This window comes from Ptychodera flava, chromosome 20 (assembly GCF_041260155.1).
Source record: "Ptychodera flava strain L36383 chromosome 20, AS_Pfla_20210202, whole genome shotgun sequence".
In the NCBI taxonomy this organism is placed as follows: domain Eukaryota; kingdom Metazoa; phylum Hemichordata; class Enteropneusta; family Ptychoderidae; genus Ptychodera; species Ptychodera flava.
The window spans coordinates 21,858,333-21,877,776 of NC_091947.1; the positions used below are offsets into that span (position 1 = coordinate 21,858,333).

At 41.8% G+C, this 19,444-nt stretch overlaps 1 long non-coding RNA gene across 1 annotated transcript; it reads right to left on the bottom strand.

The window, feature by feature from the left end:
• Window positions 1-6,073: 6,073 nt before the first annotated feature.
• LOC139120311 (uncharacterized) lies at window positions 6,074-9,831 on the bottom strand. Its single transcript, XR_011549070.1, has 2 exons — window positions 9,397-9,831; window positions 6,074-7,183 (listed from the first exon to the last, which is right to left on the bottom strand). It is a non-coding gene; the product is annotated as an uncharacterized lncRNA (long non-coding RNA).
• Window positions 9,832-19,444: the final 9,613 nt, after the last annotated feature.

Genomic DNA, 19,444 nt, shown 5'->3' on the forward strand with positions numbered 1-19,444 from the left:
TATGCTTGCACATGGAACTATGTTGACAGGAAAAAGTGAACTGCCCTTTTTCAATGCAAGTAATCTAGTTTATTCTTTAATTTAGGCTCTAAACTAAGTTTTAGAATTATGGTGAAACAAAATATCGTTCTTCGTTCATTTTCATTCAAGTTTCCTATTTTCGGACGCTTCACTTCAGTAACGCGCATTGATCGTATATGCAAATGTGATCAGAACAGCATGGAACGTTCTTTCCATGTGGCGAGATTTTTCTGCACTTGCAAACAACTTAACGAGTGAGTAAGGACTCCAAGAGCTGCGCGTATCCTGTGACATTACATCTCGTATGGAGCGAATTTAAGTCAATGAATTGCTAGCCGGATCCGTCTGTAAACAGTATGGCCATCGTACATATTATAAGAAAGGAGAAATAGTAGAGGCAGTTAACGAGGCCGGTCGGCGGACGGCACAATTTTCAGTGATTTAATTCACGGTATTAATTTCACAATAAAACGAATTCGCAAGCTTACCATTGATTTTTGGTGATGTTGAATATAATTGAAAAAGAGAGCTAAATTCCAGTGTTCATGTTTGATAAAATTCCAAATTGACGACACCCAACGTCAACCTGTACGACCCCGTATGTGTACAACACAGCTGCAGTCGATTAGTCGATTGTGACACAGTAAGCTTACACATAATGCAATATCGGTCGACCCACAGTCCCTCTATCCATGCATTTCTGCAGTTGTCTCTCCTATTCTGCTCAGTTAACAGACATGATTTCACAGAACATTGACAGAAAACATATTTTATCATATTTGGAGGCACTGAATACTGGCATTGCAAGAGAAAGCGACGACAAATTTTCCGGTTTGATTCCAGCCGTTGCTTGTGCTACGTCAACACACTCGCAGCGATCAACCCCAGAAATTATCGCACACTATCATCATTTACGATGGGAGAAGGATCACGAAAAACAAACATCGGTTTCAAGATATGATGATTTCTGTCTTCGTGTCGTAGATAGACGCAGAGAACACTTAACAGAGCCAAAAACAGCGAAAATTCGAGAAAAGCGTACACACAATCGGGCACTGTGGCATGCAGGACAAACCCAAGCTACGCAGTATCACGTGACTGCCCCTCGTATCGCGGTTTGGCTGTGCGGTCCAGGTGATTGACACCTTTTACAATAGGCGTTTCCAGACCAGTGGATAGATAGAGGGGCTGTGGTACGTACGTTTCAAAAGTACGCAAAATGAGACCAAGTAATCGTTTGTTTATTTAGATTTGATCTAAAACCTCCCAAAACCAACAGACAAAGTCCTACTCTTACGCAGAAAATCAACGTTTTCAAGCGTAGACTCGCGCGTAGACTTTCCCTTCCGCTTAAACCATGGCCCTCCACAAAATGCGATGTAGATCTATGATCGACAATGGATGGATTGACGTGGCGTTTCAAAAGTATGAAAAATGAGACTCAGTAACTTTTGGTTGCTTTACATTTGATCAAAAACCTACCCATCAGACAAGGCCCAACTCTTACGCAGAAAACAAAAGCTCTGGAACGTCGACTTTCTCTTCCGCGTTTGAGACTTTCTTCTCTTTCGCGTTTGAGGGAAAACAAACGTCGGCTTTATTCGGAAATGGCCGGCTATTGGTGGGCGTAACGTCAGTCCAATGGTAAGCTGCACCCGATGTGAACGTTGGAATAATTCGGGCTGTAGTCGGGAAAGCAAGGATGACCTCGAGAGCGATTCCCAGTACAGTACACGTTCGCAGATCGCGGTACTACAGGCTGATACCTAGATAGCAACAAGTTCACCGCGTAAATTGCTAGATTACATATAGCCACATAGGCACTTCTGAAATGTTATCTCCGGCTTGCAAGACACAATATATCAAAATATTATTATCAAAACCAGAATTTCGGGGCTAGAGCGCAAAAATTGCTGAAAAGTAGCCGGCCAAAATACGGAAGTAGCCAGTCAATTTGGCCGGCATCCGGCTAAAAATGAACACGCGGATTCAAACAGAGAGGCTTGTTGCGATAGACAAGTAGCCTTTGGCTTTTGACCAGAAAAATAAGTGAGTGTTCATTGATAATTCAAAGACTGGATCCGTTGACACCAAAGTTTGCTCGTGACTTTCATTGCATTGCATGCACCTTTCCGCAATGTGAGTCTGAACTGAAATTGAAAGAGTGCGTTTTAGTAAAAGTCCTGTTTTGTTGTGCTGAAGTCCTGTTTTGTTGTGCTGATTTTCGCTACCGTACTTTCTTTTATAGGGGTATAAACATTCATACAAAAATAGCTTTTCGTATGCAAAATCAGCGTACGTTAATTAACTGCTAGTATTGTTTAAACAGCATTTTATTTGAAAGGGATTCTATAGTACCATCGTTTTTGTAAACTCTTCATGCAATTTTATGAACTAAATGATGACCTCAAAGTAACAGCAAGTGCTGGACGGCACTTTTAACGCTGGTTGGAAATCCTGAGTGCCGGACAGGGGGGCCATCATCAAGTCAGGCGCCGACTGGCATTGGCCATGCTAAAAGTAGTTCCGGCAGTGCTAATGTTTTGTTTACACTAAAAGATAATCTGTTCGCATATGTTGACATAGAGATTAATCCTCTGATAACCAACTCGGGTTACTCGGGTACGTCCAAGTTAATGGAGCGTTCCCCTCATGAAGTAGCTGCCACTACCAGCAATACTTATTATGAAACAGAAGATAGTGATGATGAGAATGATATCGTTGTTCATGTACTCAATGGCACCAGCGACAGTGAAGATGAGGATCGACAGTGGTGATGATGAAGTCACACAGTAGTTTTCTGTTGTGACCAGAGGTGGAAGGAGAGGCTGGGTCATGGAGAAATGTTCTCAACAGATATCATTATTAGTGCACAGGATCTAGGGCAAAACTGAACTGTTGTAAATTCATCCTTTGTATTATCACAGAAATGTATATTTTAATTGACTTCAGTTCAACAACCATTTTGACATCTAACCATACCATAATGACATGTTACCCATCCAAATTAAACAATACTATATGGTCAGAGACTGGTTATTAGGTGAGCTTTTATATCTACATTGTGTTACATGGGCTCAGGTTAGCCTGAATTTCTAAGTTAGGGATCGAAGGGGTTACTCAACTTCATCATGGTTGGCTGGGGTATGACTTAAAATTTCGGCGTTTCTAATGTAATTCCTCCGACCCCCATGCCGTAAATAATGACGGCTCCCTAAATAGATGTGTACGCCTGAGTATGACCAGGACTAATATACGCACGGCTAATTTCTCTGCGAAATTTAAAAGCAACAATAAAGCTACAGCTAAGTAATTTACAGACTCTTGGCTTTTGATGCATCATTTTTTTAGCTTTTATACCCGTAAAAAGACATTCTGAAATATAATATTTAAAGCCCAATCACTCCGCTCATGAATATAGCCTATTGTTAAGGATTGGGGGATGCGGGTATTGTGGAGGCTATATCCATGCGAAAGATTAAACCATCTTAAGGGTGGGTGGGTGGGCAGCACATCTTTATCTCTTGCTTGTACCTTTACTGCTCTATCGTCGTATATGTTATTATACCATTCCTGCAGCAGCCTGGCCCTTATCTGTGCGAGGAATGACACATGTCTTGGTACTTCTTCTTTCTTTTATACTTCTCTCCATTTGATGAATATTCATGGAACTTAACACCTGGCGTAATTATATCGCTATGTGATTGGGCTTTGAATAATATATATTTAAACCCAATCACTCCGCTCATGAATATAGCCTATTGTTAAGGATTGGGGGATGCGGGTATTGTTCCGGCCGTCCATTTCACACATTAACCATATATATAATTATATATCCCCCTCACTACTTAACCCCATTCCTATAAACCCTTGCCTATAACTCTCCTCTTCCTCATCCAAACCACCACTCATACATGCGTGCTACAACCATCAGTTATTCATGAAACCAGTTTTCCTATCAAAACAGGACATCAAGATAAACTATGCCAGATTGTTTTATCTTCTTTGATATTTATACAGCGGTTATTAATCGACACTTCACATATGCACATACTATGGCTCAAAGGCTATCGTAAAACTAGTTCATAACTTTGCAAGGTGTCTAGATTTTCATTCACAGCTTCAACAAACTTGTGTGCTGGGTCCTGACTGACATCATATTTGACAATTGTGTATATAATTGACCATCTCTTCCGACCGCCAACCAAGGTGACGCACCAGGCTTTTGATATCCGTATCTGCCATGGCTAATGTTACAGCGCATGCGCTTCTACAACTGTGAGGAGTATCCATGTCTAATTCTTTGAGGTAGTTTTAGGCGCAGATAAACTTGTGATGCTAGAGGGAGTTGTTCAATGTCTCCACTTGAGGTTGTCGGTCGGAAGAGATGCCCTCTCCTCAGATCCATACCTAAATCCTTTGCTAAACAAATATTGTTCTACGGTGTTCACCGGACATAAAAACTTGTCTTCACATCTTTTAATCGCAAACAACTTAGATGAGCCTCCCCTCAGTGTCTTTTCCCAAAGTTTTATTAAACAAAAAACCGGAGTTGGCTGGAAAACTATATCTCTTGTGTTTCTACATTTCCCAAATCCCCAGCCCTATCACCCGAGAAGTAAATTACCTTGAAAAATGCTGGATCCCTTGCCAGAATGTATATGTGTTGGGGACTTTGCGACACCAATCTTCTGCATGATATGATGAAATAAAAATTTCATTAATGTTGTATAAAGAGTAGAGGGGCTTGTTGGGTTACATGTGCTTTTACTGCCCCTCAGACAATTTTTTTTCCATGTATCTGACCACAATGTATGCTTCTACTGGGTTTTATCTTGAAATAGAGCATTCCTTGTATACAATGCGATAAAATGTTTTTAATTTGGATACCATACTATATTAGCGTAGCAGCTTTTAAAACGTTTTGGACACTGGCAGGGAGACACACCGGAATGCCCCAAATACTGACACGTATCAGTGTGAACATGGGTTTTTGTGTCCGTATCTTTAAATAAAAACCGTACAATGCCTTCTGAGTTCGCCATTGTTAAATCTATTGGGACAGGTAGTGAAGCTAGAAATTTCTCGAGCTGCTGAACAAGCCAATCTTTTTGTCTCTCGTATGCGGATTTCTCTCCCAACAGTTGATGCATACGTTGATGGATATCTTCAAATGTTTTGGTGGTAATTTTCTCTGAGTGGGTTCTGCCGTCTCTCATCCGGCTTCACGAGTTTTGTGTTACACATTCGACAGTGGTGCATTCACTGTCATAGGAACAACCACAGATCCAACTGAGAGTGCCTAGGGGGAAAAGACAGGAGTTTCTGCAATCGCTCCGCGAGGTGGATTTTTTTTTTGTCATGTCTGTTATGAAAATGTGTTTGTCTTGTGTTTGTGTGTGCGTGTCATTGGGTTTAAATTGCACCTACTCTGGCGTTCTTTGTCATGTTCTTTTAAGCGAGCAGGGTCCAATATAGTGCTTCGGGTTCCTTGACTACGATATGCTCCTGTTGCCAAGTATTTTCTCACATGTCACCTATCACTTCAACATCGTCGCGACCTTATGCTAAGGGTCGCCCATCTGAAAGAGCTAGAGTCCGTATGGATACGTAACCTGATATGATACTCTAGAAGCCAACACAACATGCCTGCTAAGTCACATTGTTTCATATCTTTTGTTTTTGGAAATGACCTAGTAACCGTATTTGCTGTAAAACAGAGCATCACAATGGATGTTACGGGGATTAGAATACTTTTCTCGAGAGCAATAAAATATCCAGCGTCAATACATGATTTGGCTGGTATGAAAGCAGCAAACTCTGCCAATTCTTGACGACTAAACAGCGGGCTTGCTAGTTTTTTAATGTCACAGTTGGCCACCATGTCCATCATCGATGTATTGTATACATGGGACGCCAAGGGATCTAGCATAGCTGGTGATACAATACCCAATTGTGTGATACACGTATGCGGAAAGTTTCTAACTATAAGGCAAAGTATTACACACGTACCACACCCAGCCCAATGAAACCCCAGAAAGCCCCTGTCGCGTTTAGACATTTTCACGTGGTCGTAACCACTTTTATCATCACACTTGACTTGTAAATCCCCCTAATCAGGATATTGACAGACTTCCACAAAGTGATCTAACTTAAAATTTACGTTCCTAATCCAAAGATTCATATAACGCATATCAATAATGCACAATCTAGGCTTCTTTGGTTCAATTGTGATGGACATCACTAATTTTGGAGGGGGGTCAATACCCACTTTTCCCCATACAGAAATCGCCCCGGATTCTAATTTACTTTCCGGTGTGGAGGATATAAAACTCTCCAAACTGTTGACAAGAGGGGTGATTTTTGAAGACCGTAATAGTATTGGCGGGACTTATGGTCGTACACAAAATCTTTAAACTCTCCCTAGAAATGCCTTATAGGCCTATACGGAGAAATACTGACACCAATGGTAATCCATTCCATGATCAATTTTTTTGTCAAGTGGGTCTGTGACAATTTTCCAAAAATCAAGATGGTTGCGAATTTCCGACTATAAAGGTCTTAGGATTTATAAAAGCTGGATGTGCAGGGGAGGCCATTATCGTCCCTTGAGCCATCGTTGATACAATCGAGTAAGGGCAGGACCATGTCTGGGGGTGCCCTCTAAGGACATCCAAGATAAAGTTTTGCAGGCCTTGATGTTTGTATTAACTTGGTGTTCAAGTCCCAATGATGGGTAATACTCTGAAGAGAAAGGTACATTCCTGAAGAGGGCACCCCCAGACAGGACCTACAAGGCAGGCAGCCATAACGGCAAAGGGCTTTGATTATCGCCCTCCCCGTCTAGGAGTACAGTGTCGCAACATAACAGGAACACATTACATATTTGTATGCAAATAATATCTCTTGAATTAATTTTATCATATTCGTATATACATAGGCTTCAACTATATTGCCATCTGGACAACTTCGGGTGCGCCATGTTGGTTACTCTGTCCACCAATATTCTGAGTGCATTGAGTAGCTGTGGTCTGGAATTCCACGATGCGTTGTTGGCCATTTCGATCACTTTTTACAGAGCCTCCTCTTTAATCGATGCATTGCCAGCCGACTTCTCGAGCATGTCAAACTTCTTATGTAACTCTGCCAATTGTTTTTGCATCTGTAATGCAATTAAACACCGTATTACTACCTCTAGTGTAGCCAATCCGTTTTTCTGTAATTAACAGTGTCGCTTACACAATCACCTGCTCACCACGACCCCTCATCCACCCACGCAACCGCACTCATATACGATACCCGTACTCGCATATGACCAAGGCCGCGCAGGTGAAGAGCAGAAAACGAGCAAACAAGTGACAGTGTCCCTCTAGACATACATCGTCACACTTTTCATTGTGTTATACAAATATTGCGCATACTCCCACCAGAACAACACACGTAAAAACTGAAATTGCATATGCATAATTCTCATAAGCCCCCGCATGGGCAACTGTGTAGCAACTCAACTCAAATCGCGTGTATATGATACTCGTACGCTCCACATGGGCAACATAATGTAACGCCTCGACGCCCTTATACATACTACTAATATTCCCCCTCATGGGCAACACAACATAACGCCTTGACTCGCGTATACGTAGTTCTCATAAGCCCCACATGGGCAACACAACAACCTTGACTCGCGTATACGTAATTCTCATGAGCCCCACATGGGCAACACAACATAACGCCTTGACTCGCGTATACGTAATTCTCATAAGCCCCACTGGGCAACACAACGTAACGCCTTGACTCGCGTATACGTAATTCTCATAAGCCCCGCATGGGCAACACAACGTAACGCCTTGACTCGCGTATACGTAATTCTCATAAGCCCCACATGGGCAACAACGTAACGCCTTGACTCGCGTATACGTAATTCTCATAAGCCCCACATGGGCAACACAACGTAACGCCTTGACTCGCGTATACGTAATTCTCATAAGCCCCACATGGGCAACACAACGTAACGCCTTGACTCGCGTATACGTAATTCTCATAAGCCCCACATGGGCAACACAACGTAACGCCTTGACTCGCGTATACGTAATTCTCATAAGCCCCGCATGGGCAACAACGTAACGCCTTGACTCGCGTATACGTAATTCTCATAAGCCCCGCATGGGCAACAACGTAACGCCTTGACTCGCGTATACGTAATTCTCATAAGCCCCACATGGGCAACACAACGTAACGCCTTGACTCGCGTATACGTAATTCTCATAAGCCCCACATGGGCAACACAACGTAACGCCTTGACTCGCGTATACGTAATTCTCATAAGCCCCGCATGGGCAACAACGTAACGCCTTGACTCGCGTATACGTAATTCTCATAAGCCCCGCATGGGCAACAACGTAACGCCTTGACTCGCGTATACGTAATTCTCATAAGCCCCACATGGGCAACACAACGTAACGCCTTGACTCGCGTATACGTAATTCTCATAAGCCCACATGGGCAACACAACGTAACGCCTTGACTTGCGTATACGTAATTCTCATAAGCCCCGCATGGGCAACACAACGTAACGCCTTGACTCGTGTATACGTAATCTCATAAGCCCCGCATGGGCAACACAACGTAACGCCTTGACTCGCGTATACGTAATTCTCATAAGCCCCGCATGGGCAACAACGTAACGCCTTGACTCGCGTATACGTAATTCTCATAAGCCCCGTATGGGCAACACAACGTAACGCCTTGACTCTCGTATACATAATACTCTGTATCCCGTGTGGGTAACAACGCAATGCCTTGACTCGCGTATACGTGAATCTGTACACAAATACTTGGTGCTGAATACATGGAGGCCCTATCTAAGAACTTCTTGTCACTGTTAACGTTGTGCTAAATACTCCTCTAAAACCCCTAGGAGGGCTACATGAAATACGGGACAGTAGCACGGAGGGAAGCGAAACATGAAACAAAGTGATGAAAAACAAATTAGTTTGCCTCGAAAAATAACACAAGCGACAGCAGCATACCATGTGTATCTCATATTTCCCCAGAATAAGCTTCAGTGTTGCACACTTACAACGAATTCAAACGCCCTGCATCACACGTAACTTGCAAGGTATCAACACGAGAAATGGAAACGGTGAAACTATCGATTTGGTAGACTGAACCACGGCCCTCCACAAAACTGAACGTGCACACAGTACAAAATATCAAACTACCAAAGTACTAGCCAGCAAAGGTGAAAAATACATTCACAATAAAGTGATGAGCTACATACGCAGTGGGCTTGAATTCGTACTTTTCCATTGAAAACGGAAATGTGTTACGCACACAATACAAGGGGAATGGCACAAACGAATCTGCTCAACATACCTCATTGTGCCCCATTGTTTTTGGTGTAGACTGGGCGTTGGTCGCGGCACTGCTGGTTCCCACCACTCCTTCAGTCGGTTGTTGAGCAACGCTGGCGAGTACTGGGCGAGTGACTGTGATGGGCTGGCCATTCTAGGCGATGAGCTTCCACGAATTTCGAAGTCATTGTAGTATCATTCGTCGCAGAAACCGTCTGAGCAACAGCGTGGGGATGAGCCACTGAAGTTGTTTCAGTGGAGATGGTAGCGGTAGTGGGTGTAGAGGTGGAACCCATCGTGAATCTGCCAAGACTGCGTTGCACAGGGCCCGGTCTGTGCGAGGAATGACACATGTCTTGGTACTTCTTCTTTCTTTTATACTTCTCTCCATTTGATGAATATTCATGGAACTTAACACCTGGCGTAATTATATCGCTGTGTGATTGGGCTTTGAATACAGCGGTAAATTTCCTCCCAACGTGAAAGGCGAACAGGTGGGCATTCTGCAATGGACGCATCAACTTTACCTCGCTGCAGGCCCCACGCCAATCTCGGCCCGGCCCCGCTGCTCTTGTACAGACTGACAGGACTAGTAGCCGACCAAGGGCCAAACGCATAAAACAACGCCGAAGTGTAAAATCCGTAGAACAGAACCATTGATAATAAATTTCCAGAACAAGAGATGTTTATAAGTTTTGTATTGATCACTGCATCTAGGTTTATGTGAACGACTTTCTCATAGAGCTGTGTGTATGATTGTCCCCAGGCATTGTTTGGGGGTAGCGCCTATCGACACGATCATCGTGTCTATAGGCAAAAATGCTTATCCACGCGATGATCGTGTCAATAACGTGTTTTTTCTTACCTATCGACACGATCATCGTGTCAATAAGTGTGTCCTTTTTTACTTATTGACACGATGATCGTGTGTATAAGAAGCATTTTCTGCCTATTTGCCCGATGATTATGAAATAAGCGGGAAAATCTTATAATCAACACGATCATGAGCCTCTTTACGATCATCCAACACAGCAACAGTAATGTTAATGCCTCGTCGGGCAAGCAAATTTACTTTAATGTGTATCCGCACACTTGTCTTCCGTATAGCTAAAGGCATGATACTTTGTAATTTAAAGTTCTGAATCTCCATCAAGATTGTCAAAATGCAATGACTGTAGGCCTAACGAGAAAAGAGAAAAAATCGGAAAAAAGAGGGTGAGAGAAGAGAAAAATTATAAAATAACGGAAAGAATGAAAGAGAAAAAAGGAAAAAAATTGTTCATCCGGAGTGGGATTCAAACACACTTGCTGGGGGGGGGGGGGAACATTCATCCGCACACCTCGTGTTGTTGTATGTTTGAAGCTGCAATTTTGTTTGTTATGTTCTCGAATTCATTTTAGGGGGGCAGTTTGAGTCTCGAAAATGTGAAAATTGAGATCGCGACCACGATTTCATTGGTTGTTTATTATGAAACAGGGATAGGATTTTAGTAAGCGATGTCAGCAATTCAATCGTCAATTGAACACGTGAGTCTAAGGCTAAATATGAAGAACACACTTTTTGTCACACGAGGAAACTCTTTCAACACGAAAGCCGTACATTTGAGACCATTGCAAAATGGTGACATAAGTGTACAATTTGCATTTAATCGCAAGTTATCATGATAAGGTGCTTTTTTCTTGCTTACCAACACGATCATCGTGTCGATAGCCAGAACGTTATTTGGGGCCTGCCTTACCCATGGACCGAATATTACGTCCATGCTTAGCGGTACGCCATAGCTCACTCCGAACGTCTCTAGACTACAGCCTAAGCAAATTGTGCAGATATATGTGTCATGAATTCTTTACTAAAAATAAGTAAACAACAGAATCAAACCAAGAGGTTAGTTTACTGTTGGGCCGGGTGTGCACGGGGACGACTTTGCAGTGAGGCCGGCCGGGATCTCTCTTGTGTTCGAACTTCTACCATGCCTGGAGCGCCATTAATGTTGTGCTCGCATCTAGACGGTAATTGTACTACGGTAGTCCTTATGAGGATTAGATACCCGTTACGTTTGATATTATTTGGAAATACTTTTAAATTTACTAAGTAAGACTTTTATACTGTATTCAAGATATAATTTGTTCCTTTCTGAGCATTTTCAATTACGGCAACGATATGCGAAGTTGATGGGCTGTACATGTATTGCCTATCCTGTACATACAAAGGTTTCTCGTGTTTCTTACATTTTGTTGAGTCTGTTCTTCTACTGTGCAATTCTAGCATTTTGAATTGTTAGAAATGTAAACCTTCAACAGTTATCGAACTTGTGAAAAAGTCTTTAAAGTCTAAATTTAAGGAAGCCTGGAAAAATGCCTTGTCAAAAATAACAAATTTAATGTATACTGTAATATTAAAAACATGTTTAAATGTGAAAATTATCTATCACTTGTTAAGTCTCCATTTCACAGAATTGCTTTGACAAAGGCAAGAATTTCTGACCATACTTTTGCAGTAGAAATTGGTCGTTTTAAAAACATCCCAAGACATCTTAGACTTTGTACAATTTGTCATTCTGGTGTTGGTGATGAGATCCATTGTATTTTATTATGTCCAAGTAAACCAGCACAAACTGTACGATCAATTTACTTTGAAAAAAATTTTAACATTCAGAAGCAGCTAAAATGCTTTGACAATGATTCTCTTTTTAAATACTTTTTGTCATGTACTGACAGTTGCATTGTTCATTTTGTTGCAAAATACATGAATGAATTGTTACAGATTTTCAGAAAGAAAGTGTAATCACTTCTGAGCTAATTTGAACGAAGTGAATCTGAAAACGTTTCAGTGTTATACATTTTCTTCCCCTTCTCTTTCTTTCTGAGCCAATGTCATTATTGTGAACACGGCTAATAAATAAATAAATAAAATACAGCGTAGCCCGGCCGTACACCAAATTTCGTTTGAGTAGACGGAGCAGAAGCAGTCCCGTCATTTATTTTCAACGAAATTTTCATAATACTGCATGGAAAAAACGACTAGTTCAATGATTACGATGGTGAAATATTGAATTTTTATTTATATATGTTTTTCTCTCTCAATTCATTCAGCAAACTTGATCTCCGTACCGTCGGTCACAACGTGCAATGCAGTGCATGAAGCTTACATTACAATCGACTGCCTCCGTAGTTGTTCAAGACGTTTGTTTGCACGGCTAGCGGCTGCTCATTATATTCGGAACAATCTGTGAACACTTACATATTTATATCTTTCCGGTATTTCGCCGAACTTTTGCGCGTCTTTAGCTGAGTCTCCAGTTTCGATTGACCAGACCTTTTCGAAGAGCATAGGTTTCTATGGACGCCACAGTAAAACAAAACTTGCGTCACAGTCCCTCTATCCATAGAGGGACTGCCACAGTTGCGAGTGTAGAGTACGTACCGGCCGCCGCGTACTATGCATAGAATAATGCATAGTACGCGGCGGCCGGTACGTATCACTACACTCAATAACTGTGGACTGTGCTTGCATAGATGTGATTGAGCACGCCGGGTGGTGTCAATTACGTTTTGTCTTGTGTGTCAAGAAAGCCTGACTTCTGGTCCGGACAAGATGACTCCTTTTACTGTTAATTGTACACGTTTGTGAGGCGGGCTGGGCGTGCGAACCATGCGATTCAGTATCAATCACTTACTCAGTAAAGATTCATCTCTGGGTCACATCTTACAAGCTTTGGAAAAGCCCCCTAGCGTAATGGCCAGCCACCCTAAGAATCCGTTAGTGAATTTGACAGGTCTCTTTTTGAGTGACCGGATTATGATAGAAAAAATATCAAGTCTGCTGGGGTGCCTAGCGGAATGAAGGCGAGTAGTTAAAGGATGCGGTGAGTTGGTTCAGCAATCGCTGACCACTTGAAGGATTCGGTCAGTGGGTTCAGAAATCGCTAACTAGTTAAAGGATTCAGCGAGTGAGTTCAGAAATCGCTAACCACTTGAATGTAAGTGAGTTGGTTCAGAAATCGCTAACTAGTTGAAGGATTCAGTGAGTGGGTTCAGAAATCGCTGACCACATGAAGAATTCAGTGAGTGGGTTCAGAAATCGCTGACCACATGAAGAATTCAGCGAGTGGGTTCAGAAATCGCTAACCACTTGAATGTAAGTGAGTTGGTTCAGAAATCGCTGACCACATGAAGAATTCAGTGAGTGGGTTCAGAAATCGCTGACCACATGAAGAATTCAGCGAGTGGGTTCAGAAATCGCTGACCACTTGAATGTAAGTGAGTGGGTTCAGAAATCGCTGACCACGTGAAGGATGCAGTAAGTGGGTTCAGAAACCGGTAGCACTTGAATAATTCAGTGAGTGCGTTCAGAAATCGCCAAGCTGAATGTGGATGACTAGTGGAAAAATTCGGTCAGTGGTGTAAGAAAACGGATGTTAATTTTGGCATGCATTACGCGCCATAGCTCGTTGGTCAACTGCAAGCAACACTCTACGCAGATCCACTCCCCTGAGGGAAGTGCTACAAATTCACAACATTTAAGCTTAGGCGCCAAAACCAGAGCGGCTTCGCCAAAGCCCTGTAAAAATCACTCAACTACGGCAAATGGCCAAAGCGGACGCTCAACTACAACAGGATTTGCAGGACGCTCAGCAATCAATCAAACTGGATTTCTTCGAGAATGATGGTACTAACATCAGCCAAAAGCGCGTAAGTCTCAACGCTTTCAGACTAGAAGGACATCGCTGCTGTTCAAGTTTCATGGTCACACATGCCCGCGCAACCTGGTCCGTTTGGCGCTTGCAGTGGGATCAGCTACGAATTAACGACAATCAGCAAATTTGAAGAAAGATTCACTTCCATTTTGATTGGTAAGGCCGTGACCAGTACGGAGAGAGCTGCTTAAAACATTTAAACCTGTTGATGCGATTCGCATCAGTGTACCCTTGGGACGCTCTGCTCAAATACCACGGTGCTTTTCTCCAAGATATCGAGTACGGTCGTCGCACAGGGGACAGCGACCGGCCCAAGATCGGCCGAGACGCGACAATCGAGGACAAATAAGTCGAAGACTACTACAAACGGAGATTCTGTCCAATACTGTTAGGCATACAATCAAGAAGGAACGTGCAGCGAAGGCAATTCTTACAAGTACAAACATTTATGCAGCGCCTGTTACAAGTTCAGGAAATCGACAGAAGGTCATCCCAGGACAAAGTGCCCATACAATTATCCCCAAGTGAGAGCAGAAAAGCGAACCAACAAAGAAAGATCACTCAGGTTAGACATCACAATCCTGCGGAATGTAAATCGTCAAATCTCTCCAACATACAGTATGTTGCAAATAATTCAAAAACGCAAACTTTGAATTTTGACACTTTTGAACGTAGTACCAAAACTAACTTCACTAACAATGAATGTGCTAAATTAGAAAGCGCATATTGTAAGGATTTAAATGCCTATGAGTCCAATTTTCGAGATATCACTTACGAACACAATGAAAACTTCAACAGTCACATCGAAAGTGTACAAATTTAAAACACTTGTTGTAATAATCTTGATGTAGAAATAATGATTCCATGTTCAGTGAACCTGATAATGTATATGTTACCGTAATAGGTAGGCCTACATCAGACACAGATACCTCAACCAGCATAAGCGCACAATCGTTTGATAACAATTCTATAATATCCGACCAGGTTGATGATGGTCATATCTCAGATACTACACTTGAGCCTGTTTCGTCTATCATATCAACCCTCGACCCTAATATGCACACCGGGATTGATAATATTGATAACGACTGTAGCTTAGCACCTCCACTTTTCCCTACAGCAAATCAATTTTTTCATAATCATATTGCTGTTTACAATCACAATTACCTAACTATAACGGATTTTGAAAACCTGTCCATTCTAGCCTCTGCATCCAAATTTGGCGGGCGAAATTGCAAACCTATCGCGGTCAGCAGGTATACGAATAACTTGAATATGGCTGGACTTTGACCTATACCGCTGCATCCATGCCACGCCCGGACGATACAAACCATAAATAAGCCTACACTTATGAGGAGCATGTCGACAAATACAATTTCAGAGAAGCTCAGTTTGGAGGTACAGTGGGTTCTTTCCTAAATAATCCTTTCGATGAAGAGATCGTGTTGTTCCCGCTACTGACTGTGAGGAGAAAAGATTTCACAGAAAAGCGTGTTGTAGTGGATTTGAGTTTCCTTTATGGTGAATCTGTATATGACGGAATCCTGAATGACAGATATGACGACGGCCCATTTTCTTTGATATACCCAGGCAAAGATGATCTTGCAGATATTGTTGGGTGTCTGCTTTTCAAAAGGGACTTGGAGAAATCTTACCGTCTAATCCCTACCTATCAGTACGATTACTTTCTGCTAGGCTACACTTGGAAAAGTCTAACACATTTTGACTCCAAAATATCTTTTGGCCTCCGCACAACCTCTATAGCTTGCTAGCGAAAAAATGCTGTTATTCACATATATAAGCAGGAAACGGGTGTGATTTTGTTAACTATTTCGATAACTTTGGAGAAGCAGAGTACCCGGAAAAGGCTAAACAAGCTTTTGTTGATTTAGGGAATATTTTGGAGGAATTGTGTTTGCAGAAATCACCAGAAAAGGCATGCCCACCAAATCCAGTAATGACTCTTTTGGGGCGAAAATTCAACACAATTGACATGACCATTAGTGTGCCTGAAAACTAAGTCATGGTGGCCCTTCAATACTTGATGACATGGTTGCCGATGAAGCAAGCCACCAAACAAAAACGTCAATCTTGAATAGGGAAACTTGGTTTTTAATAGCGAAACGCGCTCTCTTGGCTGGCTGAATTAGTCAGGCTGAGGTTTTGTATCTACACTATTGGAAACCCTTTGCAACGTTCGGCGTAGCCATCATCGGTTTCACGTTAGCATAGAGATGGAGAAAGACATCAAGAGGTGGATAACATACCTTGAAAACTTTAATGGTGTTACAATGATTCCGCCAAAGACTGGTGCCCTCCGGATGAGTTACTCACTACTGACGCATGTCTTACTGGAGCAGGAGGCACATTTCTTGACGAAGATTTCCATTCTAAATTTCCTCCCAGACATGTATACACTAATGCAAATTTCATATCAGCTGTCTTGAGTTGCTAACTGTCATAGTAGCATGCAAGATATAGGCGGAGGCACTTATGGATCACCGCATAATGATACAGTGCGATAATGAAGCTTCTGTACATGTGACCATGCCGGTCGTACTAAGGAACCAACGATGCTAAAGTGCATTAGGGAAGTTTGGTTTATCGCTGCCAGGCATAAATTTCAAATCAAACTGTTCACCTCCCTGGTTCTGCAAATAGGTTAGTCGATATGCTTAGTCGATGGCACCTTAATGACAATATCCATCAACAGTTTGCAGCATTAAAAAGGGGATAAAATGTTGGAAGAAAAAGAAGTAAACGATCATCTCTTCACTTTCACACACGATTGGTAATGTCTTTACCTCTCAACATGATAACTTAAAGAAGCAACCTACCAAGGATTAGCTGTCATTGGCCAGAAGTTAGGTGTCACTATGTCTGCAGCTTACGCTAGGGGTACTGTACGGAACTTAAGGTTGCGTTGGGAGACACATCTTCTGTTTTGTGTTTTTCACGGTTTGAAGCCTATCCCGACCTCCTCACACAATATTTCTTTATTCATTCAGTTCATGCAAGAATCGGTTTAGACTGTTAGAAATTAAAGCAGTATTTAAATTCATTCCTCTTGCTACATGAGTTCAACGGTTTTGACGGGCAAGTTGTTCATTATGTTTTTCCCCGCTTAACATTACAAGGCATATCTCACAGTTTCCCTCAAATGCCACGCCATAAACTTGCCGTCACTCCAAGCATTTTGTGTATATTCTTTCGGGTGTTAAGACGTTTGAGACCCCAAAGATATCGCTTTATGGGCTACTTTCCTGACTGTCTTTCACCTCTTTCTCCGAAAGTCAAACTTGGTTCCCCAACACATGCTACCTTTGATCCATCTCTAAACCTGGCTCGTCAAAATTTCCAACTGACCGACATTGGGGTTGTTGTAGGCATTACCTGGTCAAAAACAAATCAGACACATAACAGTGTTCACCTAATCCCCATTTTTACCCTCCCGGGTTCCCCGCTCTACCTACCCTCAACTTTGAAACGCATGTTTTCTGCCATCCCACCATCCCACCGTCCGCTCCAGCCTTTGTTTACCCTGATAGTCGGGGCCTAATCACTTTTACACACCGCAATTTTACCAACAAGCTCCAACAGTTCCTATCCCTCGATGGTCTCCCATCCCGACCTTATTCAGGTCAGTTTCCGTGGAAGGGGTGCTATGCCTGCCTTTTCTGCTTAGGTACCCGGGGAATTAGGTCGTATTCATGGTGTCTGGAAGTCACAGGCCAACCTTTTGTATCTTAAATAACATTTTCACAACGTTTAGAAGTTTTGCGTGTTTTGAACCTTTTCCTATAGTCATTCAGCGCTCAAGGAATCAAAATTCACACCGGCCATTACTTGTGCAGCCAGTTTGATTATTTTTTACAAGCTTTGAACCGTTCAGCCTTTGTTCACTTTTTTACGATCAATCAAATGAGTGTTTCGTGGGCTTAGCAGTCTTTCACCCTTGGCCTTGACTGTCACAGGCCACCATTAATTAAAAGAGGTGTTCCGGCCTCGCACTGCCAAGCCCAGTTTTTGTGTTCTTTGTTAAATATTAATATGTCTGTTTAAGGGGAGCCAGAGGGCGTCCTCACAAGGGAGTAATGACGGTAACTAGTCACAGCATGCGCATCTAACTTTCCTAAGTTGAGTTAGGCATTATGGTTTGTATGCGTTTGCAACTCAACAGCTCTGTCATACTCCCTCCCACCCTCAAAGGCATGTTATTTTCATTCAGGGAGTCTCATTTCAGACGTGCTCATTTGTTAAGTTGTTACTTGATTTCAGAGTTGTGTCGCAGGTCACCAATAAATAAAAGAGGTGTTACATCCTCGACTGCCAGGCCCAGTGTTGTTTATTAAGTAGTCTTACATAATTATTATGCTTCTCAAATCCTAACAGTCTATCAAAACGACTCATTAATTACTCTCTGGGATAATTTTCAGTTATTTAATAAGTTTATGCATATGTATACAGCAATTCCGATGTTTTGTTGGCTGTTTAACCGTTCTTTCTTTCGATGTATTGTTTCCTTTTCTTAATTAATATGAAATTAGAAGATTTTCTAACATTTGGCTAATATGTCTACTTAGAAATTAAAGCAAGAACATGTATATACTTTTCATACATTGGAGGCTAATTGTACTGATATCGGGCGTCTTTCTGTCATTAAAAGCTTAAACAGATCTCACCTTTTCAGCATTTTTCCCCTGCCAATGTAATTCATATCTGGGTATACGTTAATTTCAATGCCCATTCGTTCTCTACTACGGGACTCTATCCTAATATTGTCTATAGGTGGATGACATTTACCTTAAGTACAAATGGTACTCAGTTTTTACAACTTTTAGTAAAGGTGTCATATGATGGCTGGCTGTTTGCATTTTAAGGTCTTCAATCTCCATACCATATAAACCTTCAATCCAAGTTCAGCTCATTCAGTTCATTTCTATGTTTAAGTTCACCATTAAAAGCATTCACCTAATTAGAGACAGTATAGAATGAATGAATGAATGAATGAATGAATGAATGAATGAATGAATGAATGAATGAATGAATGAATGAATGAATGAATGAATGAATGAATGCTTTATTTCACCAGATGCTTCACAGTATATACAATAATGAAAATGAAAAGAAACGGTGTCTTACTGAAGTTGTACAAAGTCAAAAAAAGAAAGAACATTGCAGTATTGTATAATCTGGTGGGGACCATGAAAATAGTCTAATAGGACTAGTCGAGTTCATGGCCCCTGAGTATACTAATAATTATTCAGTACAAGCTTAAGTGTGATGGAGGATAGAAACATACACAGTTAATACGATTGGAACTAATTTGGGATAATGGATAGTGAGGTGCTGTCGAATAAATCTACAAATGTT